Below are 24805 nucleotides of genomic sequence, written 5' to 3'. Positions count from 1 at the left end.
TAGAAACACCTCATAACACTAGCCTTCTGGAAACACTGTTAATGAATTGTAGCTTCGATCAGATTATTCCTATCGATGAAATAAAATGCATAAGTGGCCTACCAGCCTTGAGAATTTGATCTCTATCCTTCTTCTGTATTATGCTATGATTATTGGTTATCATATACATGATTGAAATATAACTATTATTAATCATGATGTTAATTTTGTTCATATCATTAGTGTTAATCATGTTGTTAATACTAATCACATTGTTGATATTAATTTAGACATACATCGATATTGAGTATCGATATCCACATTGCTAATATTGATATCATACTATGCTATCAATGATAGCATACTATGGTGATAATTCCTAATTGTCTACACTACATCCTTATTGATGCTTTGATTCGACAAATGGCTCTACAAGCGATGAATCTATGCACTACATCAACAACCTTTTCTGAGCATCCTTATTCGCAGAAGGGTTTCCACAGAGGCTATGTAAATTGGTTTGCTGTTCTGGCTAATATCTCTGGGACTGAAGAACTTGGCAGGGTTATATCTCAGACCCATGATCAAGAAGCCTTCTTTGAAAAAACTAAATATTCTAAGGCTGAAACAGTTAGGGCTCCCCCTCCTCTTTGCAATGACTGGGATCGGGATTGGCATTTGGTGTGCCACAGAAACAACAGAGCATCAAGGTGACCAAACCTTAAGCGGAATCCCATTCAGTGTCAGGAGGAGGGTTTTGTAAAACCTAGCCAATCAAAAATTTTATCTACTCCTCAAAGATCCGTGGGTAAATTATCAAAGATCATGATCTCCTCGGACCGTCACCCTATCTTGAATAATCCCATTTTAGAGGAGGTTAAGCATCATAAGTCAATTTTACCCTCAAATCCTCTAGCTAACCCTAATAGGCTGGTCATTGATATTGACACCCACACTCAGGTAAGATATCAAATGCACTACAACGACCAAATGATCTTTGCTTGGTGGAGAGGCTGGGGGATCCCGTCGGATCAAATTGCTAACTGGGTGTCAGTTTCTCTCAAAAACCAGGTAAAAATTGATATCCTTCCTAACAATTTCTTAGCTATTGAATGTGGTAATCAGATTTTGAGAAATTCTTTGCTAAATGGGGATATATTAACATTCAATGGTCTAGGGTTTGATTACCGAGAATGGCAACCCCTCTTTCTACCATCTCAATTCAAATCCTGCATGGTTAACAGAGCAATTTCTCTTGATAATTTCCTTCTAGAATTGTGAAATAATGAGTTTTTAAGATAATAAGAAACAAAATAGGCAAATTTGTAGAAGTTAAGAAATCAGCTCTAAGCTTCTTTAACCAACTTTTGATTGTTAATGTGAACATTTATATTAAATCTTTAGAGCCCATTATAGTGAAATGCGACAATTTTTGTTTAACCCTAGAACTGCCCTTTTATAATGGTTGTTTTGAAGATACTATGTCGAGGAAGATCCCCTCTGAGAAACCTTTCCCCAAACTGGTCCTCAAATCTAATAGCGGCCCATTCAGATTTGTGGAAGGAGGGGGTTTTACCTTCGAAGGCTTTTTGCCTAATATTAACTCTAATCATCTTACCATAGACCTATGTCCTCACAGCTCTCCTGTTAAGATATCTAGCCCCCCTCCTCCTTCTTCACCATCTATTAATCCATATATAGCTACCTCATTTCTTGGGGATTGAGACCTAGAAGAAGGTGAAATCAGCAAGAGGCTCCCTTAGAAAAAGCAGCTCAGATTGTCTAATTTGCCTTCATCTTGCTCTCTCATCCCTCCAGTAAGCCTAAGCCCCTTGAGATCTTCCCCTTTAAGGGTACTCACCTCCTCCTCTACACAATCAGAGAAAGATAGTCTTCCCTCGAATCCAGGTATGGCATCCGTTCAGGGTCAACCAATCTCTCAAGTCTCAAGTATGGAGGCCTTTAAGGTGTCAGATGTCTACCCTCCATCTATGAATGTTGTTTCAGAGTCATTTACAAAATCTGAGAGTGATCGAGTTGCTAGGGAAGTTAACATCATTGCCAATTTTGTAGGGGAATAAGTAGTTAACAACCTTATGGATCATTTCATGGATGAAATTTGTGATGAGGAGGAATTGGAAAGACAAAAGGATCTCTATGTAAAAAATCTAGTGGGTATTGCCAGAGTCAACTTAGAAATAGATGAACTTTTTATACCAATAGACAACTTAGAAAATGATAATCCAAACACTCTAGGCATTCTCAGCTCTGATATAACCAATGACTCTCCTGACTATGCTAAAATCAGTAAGAAGAGGGGTAGGAGATCCCTTGCTGAACTAAGATCAAAGGCTGGAGAAGCTAGGGGTTAGTCTAAAATATCTAATCTATTTAATGTAGGGGAGGGGAAGTTCCTCCCTACAGAGCCATGAAAATCATTACATGGAATGTTAGGGGTCTGAATGCCCCTAACAAATAGTGCATCTTAAAGTGTTGCATCTCTGATTCTAGACCAAACATAATTTTAATGCAAGAAACTAAAATGGATGCCTATGAGATTCTCATCTTTGATAAAAAGCTAGGTGTTAGACAACTAAAGCATTCCCTTGCCATAGGGGCCTCAGGGGGTTTAGCTATCATTTGGGACTCTAGATTCATCTCGTTTACACCTTTAGAGATCAAGAAAAACTGGTTAGGAGGAGAAGTTGTAAGCTATAAATATAACCTTAGGTTCAAACTGATTAATGTTTATGGCCCTATCCAAAATAGGGATAAGGTTAGGGTGTGGTCAGAACTTGAGCTTTTCCTTAGAAGCTTCCCAAATGATGTATGCATCATTGGTGGAGACTTCAACACTATCACCAAGATTGTAGACAAAAGGGGAGGGAGTAGCAAATTCCCACCATCGGCTATTGATTTCAATCATTGGATCAATAGGAATTCCATGTTGGAAATCCAGATGGCAGATAATGCCTTCACCTGGAACAATATAAAGTCTGGTTTCTGTAACATCGCTGAGAAATTAGACAAGTTCTTTATCCATGGGGGGCTCTCAGAGCTTAATTACTCCTTGAGCATAGAGCCTCTCCCTTTATCAAGTTCTGATCATTTTCCTCTCCAACTAAACTTATTATCTAACCACTCCCCTAATAAATGCCCCTTCAAATTTGAGAGCATGTGGTTCAGAGATGATAACCTTCTAAACTTAATTGAGAATTCGTGGAGAAGCTCTGTCTTCTCAAGCTCAAAGATATTTATTGTTGCAAGTAAGCTAAAGCTTATCAAAAGGAAGCTCCTAGAATGGAATTGGATTAATTTTGGCAATATTTTTGATAAAAAAACTCTTAATTGAAAATGATCTTAAGATTGTTAACATGGAGGTTCTTGAGAAGGGAATGGATGAACATCTCTTCCTTAAGGGAAAGGCTCTACTCTCTGATTATGAAAAGATTTTGTCTACTAAAGAAATCTTCTAGAAATAAAAATCAAGGGAGACTTGGTTGAGTGATGGGGACTGGTATACTAAGTTTTTCCACAATAGTACCAAGTAGAGGTGAGGGGTCAATCAAATTTCTAAAATCAAGAACTCTCAGAGCTCCATCCTAACTGAACCGAATGAGGTTGCCTCTGAGGCAGTAAGGTTCTTTGATAAAATCTTAAACAATCCTGCAGGCTCCAACCTTAGGGGTCAACTCAATATCATCAAGAATCTTCCAAAACTCATTAACGACAATCATAATAAAATCCTGTTAAAAAAATTCTCTGTGGAGGAGGTTAAATATGTCCTTGTGAAGATGAATCCGGACAAGGCTCTAGGTCCGGATGGCTTCCCCACCAGCTTCTTCCAAAAATGTTGGGGTTTTATGGGGACACAGATCACAGATGCCTTAGAAGGTGTCAGGAAATCTAGTAAGATTCTTAAAGAAATCAACAATACCTTCTTAGTTCTCATTCCCATAAAAGAAAATACTGAAAGTTTTAATGACTTTAAACCAATAGCCCTTTGCAATACTCTGTATAAACTCCTTACCAAAACACTAGCAACTAGACTTCAAAATATGCTCCCCTTTATCATCAGTGAAGAACAAACAAGCTTCATAGTGGATAGATCAATCTATGATGGGGTTATTATAGCCCAAGAGGCCATTCATTCAGTCCAGCTCAACAAGGCTCCAAGCATGCTAGTCAAATTAGACATTAGCAAAGCTTATGACAAAGTTGATTGGCACTTCCTTTGTAAATGCTTGGAGGCCTTTGGATTTTCCAAATCCTGGATCAACCTAATCTTTGAATGTATTTCCACCCCTAAATTCTCTATTATGGTTAATGGTTCATCGGAAGGCTTCTTCAACAGCTCGAGAGGGCTCAGACAAGGAGATCCAATGTCCCCCTTCCTCTTCATCATCATGTCTGAAGCTCTTGGCAAATCCATTTCTAAAGCCAAAGAGGAGGGTGGGATCCAAGGAATCCCCATCACCAGTGACCTCCCTCCTTTCACCCATCAGCAATTTGTTGATGACACGATGCTTTTTGGGCAAGGAAGTGCAAGAGAAGCAAGTGCCTTCAAAGGCATCCTTGAGTCCTATATGTTAGCCTCAGGTCAAGATGTGAATCTGGCTAAATCTATAGTTTTCATGTTCAACATAGACCCTGCTTTAGGAAAGGAGATCTATAATGTCCTGGAGATTAGTCATGGTACCCTCCCTTGTAAATATCTAGGCATTCCCCTTAACAAGGGGAGGAGATCCTCAAAATTATGGGACAACTTGGTGGATAAAATCAAGTCTAGGATCAACTCTTGGAAAGGAAAATGGCTCTCTTCTACGGGTAGGGCAACCTTGGTGAGATCGGTCTTGTCAGCCATGCCCATTTACTAGCTCTCCTATCAATATTTGTCTTCTTTCAAACTTGCCAAGCTCAACAAACATCTCAGGACCTTCTTTTGGCAAGGTACTAATGTCAACTAGAAAATATCCCTCATATCCTGGGACAAGATATGCAGACCCAAGGAAGAAGGTGGAGTTGGCATTAAAAATTTCTGAGATCAGGGTAGAGCCTTGGGTGCTAAGCTGATCTGGAAATTGTTCAGAACCCCCCACCTCAAATGGGCTCATCTGCTACACCTCAAATACCTCAATGGTGGGGATCCCATCCAAATCTTCAAAGAAAACAACCCCCTAGAGGGTCCTACCTATTGAATTCCATGCTAGACTGTAGGAGGATTATCTCTGATGGACTTACCTGGAACCTGAGATCTGGGGATAAAGCCCTTTTTTGGTCTGATTCATGGGGTGGGTATAAGGCCATTGATAAAATCCATGACTTTGGTGCTACTCATATCCTTCTTGAATCTCATAGAGCCCCCCTATTAATCAACTATATTTCCCCTTCAGAGGATAGGGCTGGATGGCAGTGGATCAAGAAGATTGATGAGGTTATCCCGGAAAGAGGCAAACATATTCTTATGACCATTCTCAAATCAAGGAAGATAGTCTTAAATCATGAAGAGGATAAGCTCATATGGGATGGTTCCCTAAAAGGGGAATACAACTCCAAGGATGGGTACTCTCATATCTCCAAACCTTTTTAAGACCTACAACTAAGCTTCCCTTGAAACTATGTTGGGATAAATATTGTCTGCCAAAGGCAGGCATCTTCTCTTGGCTTGCGATTTAGAATAAGCTCCTAACTGCGGACAAATTTAGGAGGATGGGGTATGAGGGCCCTAGTAGATGTCCTCTATGTGAGGTAGATGAGGAAGACACCAATCATATCCTCCTTAACTGCCCCTTTGCTCACAAATGTTGGATCTGGTTCACCAACAAACTTGATTGGTCTGCGACCTTCCCCCATACCATCTTTGGAATTCTTAAGGCATGGCCTCTCCTTAGGCATGGCTGTCTCTTTGAAGGTTTATGGACAACTCTTCCTTCTTCCATTATGTGGGAACTATGGAAGGAGAGAAATAGACATATCTTTAAGAATGAAAAATTAGAGGTTCCCAGAATCATTAACAAGATAGAGACAGCTATCACTAAGCTCATGAACAATCGATTGTCATCAGGCACATTGAAGAGTGCCACTATCTCTTATTGGGATGAAAAGATGAAAAAACGTTGGGAAGGCTTATCCTTTCCTCCCTTTGTAGGAGAGGGTCCTTTTGCAAGTCTTCGGTCAAGGGATGCATGCAGCTGGCAGCCCCCAAACGAAGGATGGGTGAAGCTAAACTTTGATGGGGCATCCCGTGGCAACCCAAGGAAAGCAGGGATCAGATGTGTTGTTCATAATTGGGAAGGCAAGGAACTAGGAGGCAAACATATTCTTATGACCATTCTCAAATCAAGGAAGATAGTCTTAAGTCATGAAGAGGATAAGCTCATATGGGATGGTTCCCTAAAAGGGGAATACAACTCCAAGGATGGGTACTCTCATATCTCCAAACCTTTTTAAGACCTACAACTAAGCTTCCCTTGAAACTATGTTGGGATAAATATTGTTTGCCAAAGGCAGGCATCTTCTCTTGGCTTACGATTTAGAATAAGCTCCTAACTGCGGACAAATTTAGGAGGATGGGGTATGAGGGCCCTAGCAGATGTCCTCTATGTGAGGTAGATGAGGAAGACACCAATCATATCCTCCTTAAATGCCCCTTTGCTCACAAATGTTGGATCTGGTTCACCAACAAACTTGATTGGTCTGCGACCTTCCCCCATACCATCTTTGGAATTCTTAAGGCATGGCTATCTCTTTGAAGGTTTATGGACAACTCTTCCTTCTTCCATTATGTGGGAACTATGGAAGGAGAGAAATAGACATATCTTTAAGAATGAAAAACTAGAGGTTCCCAGAATCATTAACAAGATAGAGACAGCTATCACTAAGCTCATGAACAATCGATTGTCATCAGGCACATTGAAGAGTGCCACTATCTCTTATTGGGATGAAAAGATGAAAAAATGTTAGGAAGGCTTATCCTTTCCTCCCTTTGTAGGAGAGGGTCCTTTTGCAAGTCTTCGGTCAAGGGATGCATGCAGCTGGCAGCCCCCAAACGAAGGATGGGTGAAGCTAAACTTTGATGGGGCATCCCGTGGCAACCCAAGGAAAGTAGGGATCGGATGTGTTGTTCATAATTGGGAAGGCAAGGAACTAGCAACCCTTGCCTCTCTAGTTGGCATCAACACCAACAATTGGACAGAACTTATGGCCCTGGTGGAGGGTCTGCATCTATGCAGGAAACTAGAAGTTAAGAACTTGGAAATTGAAGGAGATTCGTCTATAATTGTCAATGCTCTGAGGAAAGGTAGTATGCCTGATTGGAGACTAAATACTCTATTGTCAAAAGCTCTTGACTTTTGTAGAGATTTTAATAGGTTCATAGTCAATCATATTTATAGGGAGGGCAATAAAAGAGGGGATGAGTTGGCCAACATGGGAGCTGATGGCATCAATCTCCTATCTGTGCCACCTTAAGGAAACCCCCTCTTCTATTTCCGTGTCCTATGGGGTCATTAGCATGTTCCTCCTTTCATCCCCTTATGTCTCTCCTACCCAGACTCAATTTTAACCCCCTTATTTATTCCTCTTCTTGTCCCCTATATTTTCGTATAGATACTTCGTCAAACAGTCAATTTAAATATGCCCATATATCTATTCTCCCGGACTTTAACTTAGATAGTTAAGTTTAATCCATGGTCGAAATTCTGTTTTCGGTTGCTATGACTGTCTCCTCACTGCTACCTATCTCATATCCATCGGGTTTTAATGTTAAAGAAATCTTGGGCTTCGGTGACGTCCTCCATCAAAATTCTCCTTCCATCGATATCATTATGCCTCATCGATGAATGCATCTATTGTCTCATCGAAGCCTCTCTGTATCCTCTCTTGTCATCGTCCACCAATAAAGTTATATTGGCGTATCAACGCTTATCAAAGACATGCCTTTTACCCTCCTTGATACCTATTTCCTCATCGATATCTTTTATCGATGTAACTTCCTTTTGTCTAATCGGCCTTATTCTTTTGATGAGAACGTTTCTTTCGGTGAGCCTTGTTGCACCAATGGTTTTTTCCCCCCACAGACCTTTTTTGTCGATGTAAACCATCTACACTTTCCTCGATATCTTTTGTTGATGGAATTACTATCTTCGATGAGTCCTTTCTAAAGTTCGTCAGCATTTCCTTTCTTTCGATACCCTTTTTTATCGATGAGACATCGTTGGGTCTCATGTTGAAGAAACCTTGGGCTTCTATAACCTCCTTGTTCCTTCCATTGAAACACTTTTTCTATCAACATCACTACACTCCATCGATGAATGGGTCTATTGTTTCATCGAGGCCATCTTTCCTTTGATGATTTGCTTCCACTATCATCTTTCATCGATGAGCTCATTAGTAATCTTCCCCAATAAAGCTGCATCGATAAATCCACACACATCGGTATCATGCCTTTTAGCCTCCTTGAAACTCATAGTCTTAGTGATATCTTTATCGATGTAGTTTCCTTCTGTTTAATTGATATCATTCCTTTGATAAGAATGCTTTCAGTAAGTTTCCTTCATGTTACACCAATGGTTTTATTTCCTCGAAAGCCTTTTCCCGTCATTGAAAACCATCTCTGCTTTCTTTGATATCCTCTTTCGGTGGAATCATTGCTCTCGATGAGCCCCTTTTAGAGTTCATTGGTGTGCCCTTTCCTTCGATACCCTCCTTTCATCGACCTTTTGCCTTTTGATGAAACTGTCACTATCGACCAAGAACTTTAGTATCTCTTCGACACCCCTCTTTTCTCGAAAAGTCCTATCGATGAAACCTTCCCTAGTTTCTTCGATCTCATCATTTCAGCAGAACTTTCTTCTTCGATGAAGTCATTTCATGTTCTACTGATACTATAGTTTCTTTGATAGCCTTGCTTCATTGACGGAACCCCATTCAGTTTCTTCAATATACCTTCTATTGAGAAGCCCTTTTGAAGTTCATCGAGGCCCAAGTCTATTAGATAAATCATCTTATTGATGAAATATCGACAGGTTCCATCAATTCAATAGGTGAACCATTTCGGTAAATCTAGTCATTTCAGTGAGAGTAGTGTGTTCATTTGATGGCTCTGGTTTGGATGATAACTTTTAGGATTCTGATGTCAACGGTAGTTTCAAGGGTTCTATCAAAATTCTTAGTGCATGTCTAATTTACTTAAAGCTTCTCCCGTGACACTCCTTTAGGGCCTCAAAGGCTCCCCAACCATTTTTCTTTCAGATGGTAGCTCCCCGCAATCTCTCTGCAGAAATATTAATGAAATTTGCCACACTTATATTTATTGAGTTTATGCTCTTTGATGGGTAATCACTCTCGTATTATGTTTTTGGAGATTTTTTGAGACTAATATTTTGAGTTGTGTATCCTCACAAGGTGACCATCCAGACAGGTATGATATATTGCATAAGTTGATCTATTCAGTTTTTCTTTTCCCTAACATTCTGGTGAAAGATTTTCTCAATATTTTGTGCAGCATAAGGAGCAGAGCATGCTTATCCTTGTGTTTAATTATAGCAAGAACTGTCACCCACAAATGACAACATCACCCTAAGAGTTGGGCAATCTACTGCTCAACTTTACACTGAGGATCTCTACATACAATCTTCATTATTTTGGACAAGTTTCCTTTGTGATCTTGTATCTCCATTTTGTATTGCATTCTTAATTTTTCTAATCCTTGAGGGATCTGGGCTACACCGGAGGTTTTCTTCCCTCCATTCTTTCCTACTGGTGCCCACACTGAATGGAGGTGTAAATGTAACTCTATCAATTTTTTAAATTAATAAAATTCTTTGGCCTCGGCCTTTTATCGATAAAAGAAAAATGATAGCATACTATGATACCGATATCATATTTATTAATGTTTACATTCATGTCATTACGGTTTGATAATGAGTATTGACCTTCGATAATAAGTATTGACCTTGGTTAAAATTACAATATGAATCAATATTAGTATCGATGATAATTAACAGCCAACACATGTTGATTAACATTAGTTTGTGTTCAGTGGACAAACATGTCTATGTAGAGACATGTCCCTATGGAGACATGTCTGCACTAATTAATATTTATATTCAATCCAATATGACTTGGGAGGTACGGAAATCAATAAGTGCTAAACAAGTCTCAACAATATATAGTTTGGAATTGTTGGATCAAGGATATATCGACAACATTATATATACAGTTCTGATCTGCATTGTGATCTCATTGTATTGAAGCATCTCCTTATTAATATTGATATTAAGAATTCTGTAGATTGATATATATTCATGTTACATTGATATTAATATATATCCAAGAAGAAATTATTGAGACATTGTGATCAACATATTATATAGAAAATTTTAAAAATACTATAACCTCTAAATCTGATCAAACTTTAACATGGTATCAGAACTAGCATAAGGAAGATCCAATCAGATTGATAAAGAGAGGAAAACTAACCACCATTAAATTATCTATAATTTCATATTAAGCAAAATGGTGAATGGTGTTAGAGTTGAGGACCGACTTGAAGGAGCTGCCAATTTTGTATCTTGGAAATTTAGAATTATACTTGCACTAACAAAACATGATTTGAATACATTTGTGGAGAAGGAAATACCTATACCTGATGAAGATGATGAGAAAATTCTACGGACAAAGAACAACAACAAGGCTATGAAGATACTAGTGGATGCAGTGAAGGATCACATAGTTCCAATCATATCCAAACTAGATACATCATATCAAATATTCACAACTCTAGAGAACATGTATGAAATAAATAATACTAGCAGGGCTCTTGCTATTAAAACAACAACTCCACCATGTCAAGATGAACAAGAGAGAAACCATCACGTCTGACTTCATGAGGATAACAGAGTTAAGAGAACAGTTATCCACCATTGGACACATAATTGATAGCAAGGAGTTAACAATGCTAGCCCTCAACGGACTCCCTACATCTTGGGAAGCATTCATACAAGGGATAAGTACTCAATCTAAACTTCTGAAGTTTGATCATTTAAAAACCAACTGCATTCAAGAAGAGTCAAGGCTGATAACTAGAGGAATTGGATTAAACATCTCAAATGAAGAGATTCAAGTCTTAAATTATAATTCTCATAAGAAAGGCAAGAAAGGCAACTTCAAACAGAAGAAAGGAAAGGACTCCCATGAAAAATGTTCATTCAAGAGAAAAAGGGACATGTCTAAAGTAAAATTCTTTAGGTGTGACAGATATGGTCACCTTGCAATGAAGTGTCCAGATAGGCCTAAGGCTCAAAACCTCCCTGGCAGAAGTTAGTAAAACAAACTCAGATAAGGACTCTGAAAGACTTGTATTCTATTTAGCCCTATCAAGCCAAGTATCTATAAGCCTTAATAATTGGGTCATATATAGTGGATCTTGCAACATATAACAAGATTTAGAGAACATCTTGATAGCCTAGTGGAAAATTTAGATGAAGAAGTCACCATTGGAGATGATTCCAAATACCCTACAAAAGGAATCGGAACCTGCACTATTCAACTAAAATTAGGCATCTCTCTTCAACTAACAGGCATATTGTTTGTGTCAGGTATCAATCAAAATTTGGTTTCCATTTCAGCCCTTGAAGACAAATGATACCGAATTACTTTCATGGATGGTAAAGTTCTAGCATGGCCTAAGAACTCAAATATAAATAAAGCTCACACCATAGGAATTCGACATGAATGCCTATATAAAATTTGCACTCCTCCTTCTCAAGCCTTAACTCATGAATCTTCTACTACGAGTGAGATATGGCATAGAAGATTAGGGCATCTTCACTTTCAGGCATTGCCTTCAATAGAGAAAATTGTGACAGGATTACCTAAACTAAAACAAGATCATGAAGGAACTTGCAAAGGATGTGCCTTAGGAAAGAACAAAAAGGGCACCTTTCATAGAAGTGAAAGTAAATCTAAAAATGTATTAGAACTCATTCATATAGATTTATCTAGACCTATGACAGTAGCCTCTTTAGGAGGATTTTTGTACTATGTTATTTTTGTAGATGACTATTCTAGGAAAACATGGATGTATTTTCTGAAATGTAAAGAGTCTAATGAAGTCCTTATAAGATTTAAGGAATTCAAGGCTCTAGTATAGAATATGTTAGACAAAAGAATCAAAGCCCTAAGGTCAGATAAAGGGGGGGAATACATTTCTGATAACTTCAAAGACTTATGTAATAATGTTGGGATTAAGAGGGAGTTCATTGTTCCTTACAACCCTCAACAAAATGGGGTAGCAGAAAGGAAAAATAGAACTATTGTAGAAGCAACCAAAGATATGATGCATGACCAAAACCTTCATACATCCTTCTGGGTTGAAGCCTCTAGTATTGTTGTTTACATTCAAAATAGATGTCCTCACTCCCTTCTAGATAACAAAACCCCTGAAGAAGCATTTACAGGGATAAAACCTAACATAAGTCATTTTAGAATTTTTGGTTGTCCTGCTTACATCCACATACCCAAAGAGAAAAGATCTAAGCTAGAATCCTCAAGGAAAAAGATGATATTTGTTGGCTACAATGAATCATCTAAATCCTATAGAATTTATATCCTTGGACAAAAACTAATTGAGCTAAGTAGGGATGTAATATTTGAAGAAGATGTTGCATTCAAAAGATCTAAAGACATTAATGAAATTGATGATGAGTCTCCTCTAAATATGGAGAGGATCATGCTTCTGAGATTTAGAGGGAGACACATGAACCTATAGAAGATAATAATCACAATGAACCTATGGATTCTGTTGATGAGCCTAGAGACCCTCTTGTGAATTGTAAAAGACCTCTATGGGCGAGGAAAATGATACAAGAAGCTGAAAATTATGCAGCTCCAAAAGGAACCTTCATGGAAAGCAAGAGACCTAATAGATATTCTAGCTATGTTTCACTTATGAGTGAAAACATCAAATCAGAACCTTCTAGTGTTGAGGAAGCTTTCAAACATCAAGTTTGGAAAGATGCCATGACAAAATAATGCCAATCTATACTTAAGAACGATGTCTAGGACATTGTACCTAGACCAAAAGACAAATTAGTAGTTTCATCTAAATGGCTCTTCAAAATCAAACACGCTGTAGATGGGAGCATTGAAAAATATAAAGCAAGGTTTGTTTCCAGAGGTTTTTCACAATTAGGGGGAATTGATTATGAAGAAATATTTGCTCTAGTTGCTCGATATACCTCCATCAGGGCTATGATTGTTATTGCCACATCAAAGGGATGGAAGATTCACCAGACAAATGTGAAGACTGCTTTTCTTAATGGTATAATAGAAGAGGAAGTGTATCTAGAGAAACCTGAGGGATTTGTGGTACATGGAAATGGTTCTCATGTTTGCAAATTAAAGAAGGCTCTATATGGTCTTAAATAGGCTCCTTAATCTTGGTATGAGAGGATAGACAACTATCTTTTAGGATTAGGTTTCTCCAAGAATGATGCAGATCCGAACCTTTACTTCAAGGTAATAAATGGTGACATGTTGATTCTCATTCTTCATGTTGATGACTTGTTGATTACAAGAGAAGACAATCTCATCACCAAGTGTGAATAAGACCTAGCATCTGAATTTGACATGAAGGACTTGGGTCTTCTACACTATTTTCCTGGTTTAGAAGTATGGTAGCAGACTGATGGTATTATCCTAAATCAAGGAAAATACACTATTGACATTTTGAAATGGTTTAGAATGATGGATTGTAAACCAATATCTACACCCATGGAGACAAATCTACATAAGTTAAAAGAAGCAACAACAAACTCTGAATTAGTAGATTCCACTCTCTGTCGGTAGATGATTGGGTCCTTGATGTACTTGGTCAACACCAAACCAGATATTTGTTATGCAACAAATACACTCAGTCAGTTTATGTGTGAACTAAGACAGTTACACTTAGTTGCAACAAAACATTTTTTGAGCTATCTGCATGGCATAATTGAATATGGATTAAGATATAATAATGTAGATCTAAATTTGCATGGATATATTGACTTGGATTGGGTTGGAAGTGTAGTTGATTGTAAGAGTACTTCGGGGTGTTGCTTCAGCTTAGGATCAGCCATGATTTCCTGGTTTAGCAGGAAGCAATCTTTAGTTGCACAAAGTTCCACCGAAGTCGAGTACATTGCAACATATATGGGAGCTCTAGAAGTTGTGTAGCTAAGAAAACTTCTTGTAGGATTGTTTGGACAATCCTTGGATCCCATGATCATCCACTGTGATAACCAGAGTTGTATAAAGCTTTCAGTGAATCCAGTGTTCCATGATAGATCAAAGAATATTGAGATCCATTACCATTATGTTAGAGACATGGTGGAGAGAAATTTTGTTCAGTTGAGATATATTAGTACAAATGAACAAATAACAGACATTCTCACCAAACCTCTCTCCAAAACTAAGATGGAATACTTTAGAGGTAAGCTTGGTATGGAAGAAATGTAAGCTTATATGAGATTGAGTCTTAAAAATATAAATTTATTGTACTAATATATTTTAAAGATGTTTAATGCGTAAACTATTTTGTCATGTGTGTGATTACATGACTTCATGGGCCCCTGTGAACATCTTGAAAGGTGACGATCTTTCAATGATGTACACTTGTTCTTATGGTTACTGTTGTAATGTGATGACTTTACAATAGATAAACCTTAGTATCACAATGGATATCATGTGACTTAATATCCATGGACATGTCATGATAGTTCATATCTCTTAAGTGATATTAACTGAGTGGTGATTAACCACAATGAGTTATATTTCTGAGATATTTCATGATGGATACTATGTGACATAATATCTATGGATATGCCATGAGTAGATATTCTTTTGGTAGGCATCATGTGACTTGATGCTAGTGTACATACTAGAAAGGATATTGTGAGTATGGTGAATATCGTGTGACTTGATATTTGTGGACATGCCATTACTCCTGATGTCACCATGAGGTGACATCATTTATGGTGGATATCATTAGACTTGATATTCGTGGATATGTCATAACTCCTGATATCACATTGAGGTGATATCCCTCCCACACAATATATGAATCTATTGTGTTTATACAAGGATAGTAATCATCCTCCCTAGCTAAGAGGGAGTGTTAATGAATTGTAGCTTCGATTGGATTATTCCTATCGATGAAATCAAATGCATAAGTGGCCTACCGGCCTTGAGCATTTGATCTCTATCCTTCTTCTGTATTCTGCTATGATTATTGGTTATCATATACATGATTGAAATATAACTATTATTAATCATGCTACTGATATTAATCATGTTGTTAATTTTGTTCATATCATTAATGTTAATCATGCTATTAATACTAATCGCATTGTTGATATTAATTTAGACATACATCGATATTGAGTATCGATATCCACATTGTTGATATTGATATCATACTATGCTATCAATGATAGCACACTATGATACCGATATCATACTATGCTATCAATGATAGCACACTATGATATCGATATCATATATATTAATGTTGCATTGATGTCATTACGGTTCGATAATGAGTATCGACCTTGGTTAAAATTACAATATGAATCGATATTAGTATCGATGATAATTAACAACCAACACACGTTGATTAACATTAGTTTGTGTTCAGTGGACATACATATCTATGTAGAGACATGTCTCTACGTGGACTATGTCTGCGTAGAGACATGTCCCTACGGAGACATGTCTCCACTCATTAATATTTATATTCAATCCAATATGACTTGGGAGGTACAGAAATCGATAAATGCTAAATAAGTCTCAGCAATATATATATTTTGGAATTGTTGGATCAAGGATATATCAGCAACATTATATATACAAAACCAATTTGCATTGCAATCTCATTGTATTGAAGCATCTCCTTATTAATATTGATATTAAGAATTCTGCAGAATGATATATATTCGTATTACATTGATATTAATATATATCCAAGAAGAAATTATAGAGATATTGTGATCAACATATTATATAAAAAAAATTAAAAATACTATAACCTATAAATCTGATCAAACTTTAACAAACACCTCATACTTACTTAACATCACCATCAAACCACACAAAAACATTTGAATAGTCACTTCCATACCATCTATAACATCTGCAGTACACGTAACATCAATGACAACACTAGACAAGCTAACATCAATGACAACATAAGCAACATAGCTCAAGTTTCAAACAATCTCCCCCTTTGTCATTGATGACAACAATGGTACCACCAATTAGAAATAAACTCCTTCTATCCCACATGTATTGTAACTGTCTCTCTCCCAATAATTTCTCTCTCCCCCCTTTTGACATCAAGGACAAAGGGAACTTGTGAACAATAACTTTCTCCTTAATTGTAGAACTGTCCTCCCTTTTGGGTAAGACTCTGATAATTGCAACGCTCATTTCTCCCCTTGATAGAAGCCACCTCATCAATCTAGGAGACAAAAGGTAATTTTTAATTCTCCCTCTAGAAATATGTACCACTTATATGCATCTAGTTTGAAGGAGGGGCATTGAGATACTCAAAGGTATCCTTCATCAGTGCCAAAGAGAATCAGTTTTGAACTTGGTGAAGAATCAAGGATAATTTTGGTATAATCCCTTTGATTAATGAATTTATTAATCCATACTATTCTGACTACCAAAGATAAAATTAGAACTATAATTGACGCATGAATGAAATGATTTTGCTAAGTCGACTAAGGGAGCTTATATCAACATAAGATCAAAAGTCATTTTAATATCCATTGACCTTTTAATACCAAGACACATTAATTACATAATTTTAATTACATATTCAATAAAAGTATAAACAATTTATGGAAGCCTATATATGTTCATACGTGGATGTATATTTATTCTTCATTTCATATACTTACACATATACACATTATACGTATTCATACATTCACTTAATACATGTCTTGATTAAGTAATTAAACAATGAAGATACTTTTGATTACTTAAGCAAGGAAAGGGCCCTGATCCCTCACAAAGAAAGACAACAAACAACAAAATTGAGCAACAATAAAACAACAACTAACATCACACAGTAAAAAGCCATAAAAAATCAAGTAGCCATAATAATATTAATAATAGTAGCCATAATTAAATAGTGAAGATGTAAAAAAATGTAGCCATAATAATATTAATAATGTTGACAAATAATATTACCACTACAAATTGTGGATTAAGAAAATACGTTAATAACATAGGTAAATCCAACCATGGCTTAGGTCAAGGTTTGATGACCTAGGTGAACATATACCAACTATCACATACCTGACGATACACAAGGGATTCTTACAAATTTTGACCAAATGAACTTATTCCAACATGAATGTGTGTGTGATGACTTTGATGGCAACTTAACCCATTTTTGTGTCTCCAACCCTCTCTCTAATGATACTCTCCCTCTCCTCTTGGAGGGTGGTGATGTATCTTGCATCCATATTAGTTTGACGATTGTAATTAGACCATTTAGATAACCATCTCATTGTATTAAATATCAAACATTAATCATATTGATTATTTCCAAGGAAAAAATTATTTTGAACATCTAACTGGTGCAATCACATAGTTGAGCATATATTCACCACAAAACTATTATGCAAAGGAGAAAAAAATTAACTGTATCATAAGAGGGGTGTCACATATCCCCCCTCATGAATCATAGTCCTTGATGATTAGTATCAATGTAAACATAATGTGCCATGTTTTAAAGCATGGAATTTAAAAGAGTTCTTTAGCTATTAAAGACATTAAAAAGGTGATGAAAATTTTGCTGGATCTCATCATAGGACCTCTCAGGTGGCACTATCTTTTGGATAGTGCTCCAAATGGACTTTGCATTGTATTATTTCGTAGTTATGCAAGTGCAACTTGCACATCACAAGAACCTTGAGAGGCTCAATCATTACCACCCTTGGGTCCTATACCTACAATGAATTTTGATCAATCATTTGATCAAAATTATATACACATTTCTTCAAATATGATATATGAAATACATTATGCAATTTGGCAAGAGCGGAGGTTGAGAAATCTTATATGCAACTAGATTGATGACTTCTAGGGCTTCAAAATCCCCCACGTATCTAAGACCTAGTTTGGAAGACTTCCCAATCTTTTTATAAGATTTCAAACCATGTTTCCACTTCTATTAGAATAAAAGATCAATTTCAATGTTCATCCTAAATAATTGAATCATGTATATATTTTTGAAAGAGAAAATTTACAATTTAATTTGTTTGAAAAAAATGTATTTAACTGTACAATTGAATAAACATCATACGTGATATCATTTATATATATAATTTCAAATTTTCATGTTGTTTGCAATGTAAAATTTGTTATTTAAAAACTTGAATACATTAACACAAATTTATAGTCAATTATTAATATAAAATTTAGTATATGGCAAACATATTAGGCCCACATACCTTCAGTTTTTAGATTTGATCTAAAAAATTTAGACATTTAATAAATATTTTCCATCAAGCTGACATGGATAATCAAAGGTCAATTTAGAATATAAATTTTAGCATATGACAAACACATAAGACCCACATAACCTTAATTTCTAGGCTCGGTCTAAAGATTTTAGATGTATAATGCAAATATCTCTCATCAAAATGATAAAGCTAATTTGTAGTCAATTTAGAATATACACTTTATTAAGTGGCAAACATGTATGGCCCACTTACCTCTAATTTGTGTACTCAATCTAAAAGTTGTAGACTTATAATCACATCAAAAAATAATTAATTTATACTCAATTGAAAATATAAAGTTTAATTTCCACTCAATTGAAAAAATGTATTTAACTGTACAATTGACTAAACATCATACGTGATATCATTTATATATATATTTTCAAAATTCCATGTTGTTTGCAATGTAAAATTTGATATTTAAAAACTTAAATAATTAACACAAATCTATAGTCAATTATTAATATAAAATTTAGTATATGGCAAACATATTAGGCCCACATACCTTCAATTTTTAGATTTGATCTAAAAAATTTAAACATTTAATAAATATTTTCCATCAAGTTGACATGGATAATCAAAGGTCAATTTAGAATATAAATTTTAGCATATAAAACACACGTAAGACCCACAAAACCTTAATTTCTAGGCTTGGTCTAAAGATTTTAGATGTATAATGCAAATATCTCTCATCAAACTGATAAAGCTAATTTGTAGTCAATTTAGAATATACACTTTATTAAATGGCAAACATGTATGGCCCACTTACCTCCAATTTGTGTACTCAATCTAAAAGTTGTAGACTTATAACCACATTAAAAAATGATTAATTTACACTCAATTGAAGATATAAGCTTTAGTATATGATAGATACATAGGATCCACATACTCTCAATATTCACTTTTTGCCTTGGCTCAAAAGTTGACATAGTGAATATTCGTAGTCAAGTGGGCAAAGCAAAAGTTGATGTATTCCACCATTTCCATGCACCATTGACAATTGCATGGTCTTTAAGAGAAATATACATACATGCATGCAGATTTATTCTTCATTTCATATACTTACACGTATATACATTATACGTATTTGTACATTCACGCATACATGTATTGATTAAGTAATTAAACAATGAAGATGTTTTTGATTACTTAAGCAAGGAAAGGACCTTAATCCCTCACAGAGAAAGACACCTAACAACAAAATTGAGCAACAACAAAACAACAACTAACACCACACACCAAGAAGCTAGGAAAAAATCAAGTCTCCATAATAATATTAATAATAGTTAGCCATAATTAAACAATGAAGATGTTAATAATAGTAGCCATAATAATATTAATAATATTGACAAATAATATTACCACTGCAAATTGTGGATTAAGAAAATACGTTAACAAACACAGGTAGATCCAACCATAGCTTAGGTCAAGGTTTGATGACCAAGGTTCAAACATAGACCAATTATCACATACTTGACGGTACACAGGGGATTCTAACAAAGTTTGACCAAATCAACTTATTTCGATGTGAATGTGTGTGTGATGACTCTGATGGCAACTTAACCCATTTTTGTGCCTCCAATCCTCTCTAATGATGCTCTCCCTCTCCTCAAGGGTGGTGATGTATCATATGTCCAACTTGATTTGACAACTATAATTACACCATTTAGATAACCATCTCATTATATTAAATATCAAACATTAATGACATTGATTATTTCCAAAGAAAAACTCATTATAAACATCTAACTGAATATATGTTCACCACAAAACTATTATGCAAAGGAGGAAAACAATAACTGTATCATGAGAGGGGTGGAACATGTACCCCCCTCATGAATTATTGTCCTTGATGAATTAGTATCAATGTAAACATAACGTACCAAGTTATAAAGCGTAAAATTTAAAAGAGTTCTTCAGCTATTAAAGACATTGAAAAGGTCATGAGACTCCTGTCGGGTGGCGCTATCTTTTGCATACTTTGCATTTTAATATTCTCACACGGAAAACAAATTTAAAGTATAGCGTGTTTTCCGTGGCATTGTCACTGTCAATATCTGCCACTGTCACTGTCAGTCATTGTCATTGTCACTGTCTGCCTTCACTTCATTCATCCCCACTTGTGGAAAATGCATTGACTTGACTTCACTTGGTATAGCGTGTTTTCCAAACGACGAAAAAATCGTGAGACATTTCAATTTTCATCACGGTATAGCGTGTTTTCCAAACAACAAAAAAATCGCGAGACATTTCAATTTTCATCATCGTATAGCGTGTTTGTAACGCCCAGATCAACGGATGGTCTTTTCTCATCATGTATAGAGACTTAGCGATAGAAAATTACAAACTCTTTCCATTTGGAAATAAAAAATTATATATTCAGCAAAAGGCAAGTGTCTAAATCTTTTCTTTCTTTTATTTTCTTTTTCCTTCTAAATTTTATCTACAAACCTGATTACTAAGGCTGGGTCCTATGAGAGGGGCTTGGGCTCTATTTTTGTGGAAAAGGTGGTCCCATGAAGAATTTTTTCTGTGCTACGGATTATTTAGAATCTTTTCCAAAAACATATCAGCCCCTACTTTTTAGGCATGCAAATTTGAACAAGTGCAAAAGGGGTTAGAAAGCTTAGGGATGTTATCCGCCACTTGTAAAAAATCTAAATTTAATTTCTATTAAAAAATAGTTTTAGAGGGAAATGAATTGTTTTTTTTTGTTTTTATTATGCACATCTTATTAAATATATTTGTGAGACCACCAGCCTCCTTAAATTTAGGAGCTTGAATTTTTACACTACACTACAAAATTCATGGGACCACCAACTTAAAAAAATTCTTTAAAAACTTGAGCAACTCCCGCTCTATTTTTTAGGAAGCCCCTCTCCATTGGACACCAGCCTAATACTATTCATTCTGATTCAGGAGGATATGCTCTCAAAATAGTTCTAAATGGTTCCATGTGGCCCCTCGTAGAAGTATGAAAGATTTGGTCGGTTAAGATGTTTGTTATGAGGTTCGAATTATGAACCTCCTATCTCCTATCTCCTAATATACCATCCGACTTGCTTGGATTCTATTCTTGGCAGTTTCTATTTAACTTCTACGCTAAGGATAGTCCATTTGCCAAAAATGGAGTCAAGCGGTTTTGAATCACCGACTTCCACTCTTCACATTTTTCTCTCCACCAGCGCGGCTGCAAGTATTTCGGGATACACATTAGCAATTTTGGGTTTTGTTAAATGATAATCTGAGAGTTTAGGGCTTGGGCCAAACCCAAGCCCTTCCACATTTGGAACCATAAACTAATTCAAATAAACCTGATAAATATTAACCCAACAAAATTATAATGTGAGGCTCAATTTAATGAGCCAAAAATTTAAACGGATGAGAATATTTTAAAAGATTATAAGGTATTTTAAGAAATATAGTTTAAAATTGGGAGATATGGGGATATTGTAAAATAATATTGTTTTAACCCCATTTTAGCATATGGAACTGTATAAAAGTGGGTTGGTGTTTGTAATGGAGGACATGGAAGAGTAGAGAATGGTAGATAATTGTGAGAGAAGTGTGAGAGGATTTTTGAAGAGCTAAGACATTTGGAGAGTTAGCTTGTGATAATGAATTGTTAATCTTTGTGCATTGGGAGCTTGAAGGCAAGCTTGTTGTACTTGTTGGAGAAGGCCTTTTTGTAATTCATTATCATCTGAGGAGACATGAGGAGACTTTGTAACAAGTGAAAGACCTTGTAACCTTTTATTTGGAGCATAATCAAGGATCGGTCACTCTGTTGGAGAGGGACCTGGAGACATAGCCATTTGGTGAACTCCGTTACCAACTCATGTTTCCTTGTCTTGTCTTCTTTCTCTTTATTGTTAATTCATTGTTTAATCATTGTGATGTTTATTTAAGCATTTTAATTTCAATTTCAAGACCTTCAATTTAATCATTGTAAAAGTTAACATCGCATGTGCAACAATCATAGATCTTAACATCAGATCAAGTGGTATCAGAGTTTGTTTGACTAGTGTTTGCAGAGGTGGATGTAAAAGCAATCCAGGATGTAAAATCAATCCAAGAACCAACGTGGTGAAGGCACATTTGTAGAGTAATTTGGAGATCGGTGAACGAAGGACCTTTCCACCAAAGATGTTAGAAATTGCAATTGAATAGGAATACCTTGAGCTTAGTGAAAAAGACTTTCAGAAAGTCTTTCTTGAAATGAAGGCTATGGTGGAAGAACTCTACAAAGAGAGGAAAGAATGAATGAAGCATGAAAAAGGAGATTCATAGAAGGACCATGACGATCAAGAAGACAAAGGGAAGCAATCGGGAGTTGGTGAGTCACCACCAAAAACTCCTCCATCTCTGTCTCCTCCTTATTCCCCTTCTTCTTCTACTTCTGTTATTCCTTTCAAGAGAACATCTAGGCCTGTAATTAAACTGGATGTAAAATTTGAATTACCTAAGTACTATGGGGAGTTCAATGCTGAAAAGTTAGATGATTGGGTCCAATAAGTAGAAGTGTACTATAGGATTCAAGGGCTAGTAGAAGATGCTTCTAGGATCCAGTTAGCTATACTCTAGTTTGGAGGAACAACTCTCACTTGGTGGGAGAGTAGGACTCGAGCAGAAATTGCTCGCCATGATAATGTCGATATGACTTGGATGGACTTTTTTGTTGTTGTCAACAAGCAATTCTACCCTTTAGGTCATATGCAATAATTGACAATGAATTGGCAAACCTTTAGGCAAGCTAAGGGTTAGTCTATCCAAGATTACACCCATGAGTTTAGAAAACGGGCTATTGCTTTGAATGTTCCATTGTATACTCAGGATATCTTGCTTAAGTATATAGGTGATTTGCATTCTTACCTAAGACATTCTATTTTGATGTTGAATCCTAGTAATTTGGATAAAGTTAGTGTTCAAGCCACACATCTAGAGTCTAGGGGTAAGAATATGGACAATGATAATTTTGTACAAAAGTCATCTAAATTTGCAGAGATAGGAAAAGGGAAGAAGACAACTGCCATTAAGAAGAATGATGATCAACTCACATGCTATCATTGTGACAAGAAAGGGCACGATGAAGATCACTGTTGACAGTTGCATCCAAAATTGAAGCCAAAATGGGCTAAAAAATAGAAAGGTAAGGAGCAGTCCATTAATATTGTTATGGATCTTGGTTCAGAGTCTAAAGATGAAGCTAATATAACAACAATGAGATTAAAAGGTAAAGATTCTATTGCCAATGTTTTTGTTGCTAACTGTGCTTCTACTTCTCAAGTCTATGATGTCCTTGAAGATAAGAAAAGAAATGAGTTTTTTCATATAAGGGTTGGTGCTAAACACACTAAAGTTGATGCACTCATAGACAGTGGATCCCAAATTAACTTAATCTCAGAAGATGTTGTAAGAAATTTAGGATTGAAAACCACACCACATAAGAGACCTTATCCACTAGGTTGGGTTTGTGAAAATAATGAATTGCAAGTAACAAAATAATGCACTTTAAGATTCACAATCTCAAGTAAGTATGTCGATAAGGTGCATTTTGATGTGGTTCCACTAGATGTTTGTGGAATAGTGTTGGGTAGCCCTTATTTGTATGATCAAAAAGTTGTTTTCTACAAGTTGTTTTCTACATAGAATTTAATCGTTATCATTTGTTCAAAGATGACATTAGGTATATTGTACACTCTCACAGGGTTAAGACTAATCAATCTTTTGCAAACATAGGGTAGTTGAAGAGGATGATTAATGCAAGTAAAGATTTGTCTCTTATGTTTGTCAAGTCGAGTGATTCAAGGCATGAACTTGAAGCATTCAAGGCTAATCAAGATCAGATGTCCCAGGATATGACAATAGTATAGTGTAAGGAGACAACAAATGAAAGCATTGATGATCCAAGTCCTCAACTTATGGTTGAGAGTTTGGAGGTTCCCTTGGGTAAAAATGTTCCTGTTGTGAAAAATAGGCATGTTGTTGATTCATTTGCTTTTGTATCTACATTATTATTCAGCTTGATATTAGTCAGTGGTTAATGGTTAATGGTGATAACAATTGATGTAGATGCTTATGGAAGTGATAAAATGATGCATATATTCAATAGTATTGTTGTAGTCTTGATTGTGGTGATGAGCCAGGTGCCCTCACTTACATATGATATAGGACAAGTGGGGAGGCCATGCCCTCACTTACATATGATATAGGACAAGTGGGGAGGTCATGCCCTCACTTAATTTATGAATAAATACAACTTTTGGAGG

This window comes from Cryptomeria japonica, chromosome 8 (genome assembly GCF_030272615.1).
Source record: "Cryptomeria japonica chromosome 8, Sugi_1.0, whole genome shotgun sequence".
In the NCBI taxonomy this organism is placed as follows: Eukaryota; Viridiplantae; Streptophyta; class Pinopsida; order Cupressales; family Cupressaceae; genus Cryptomeria; species Cryptomeria japonica.
This window is presented reverse-complemented; position numbering follows the sequence as displayed.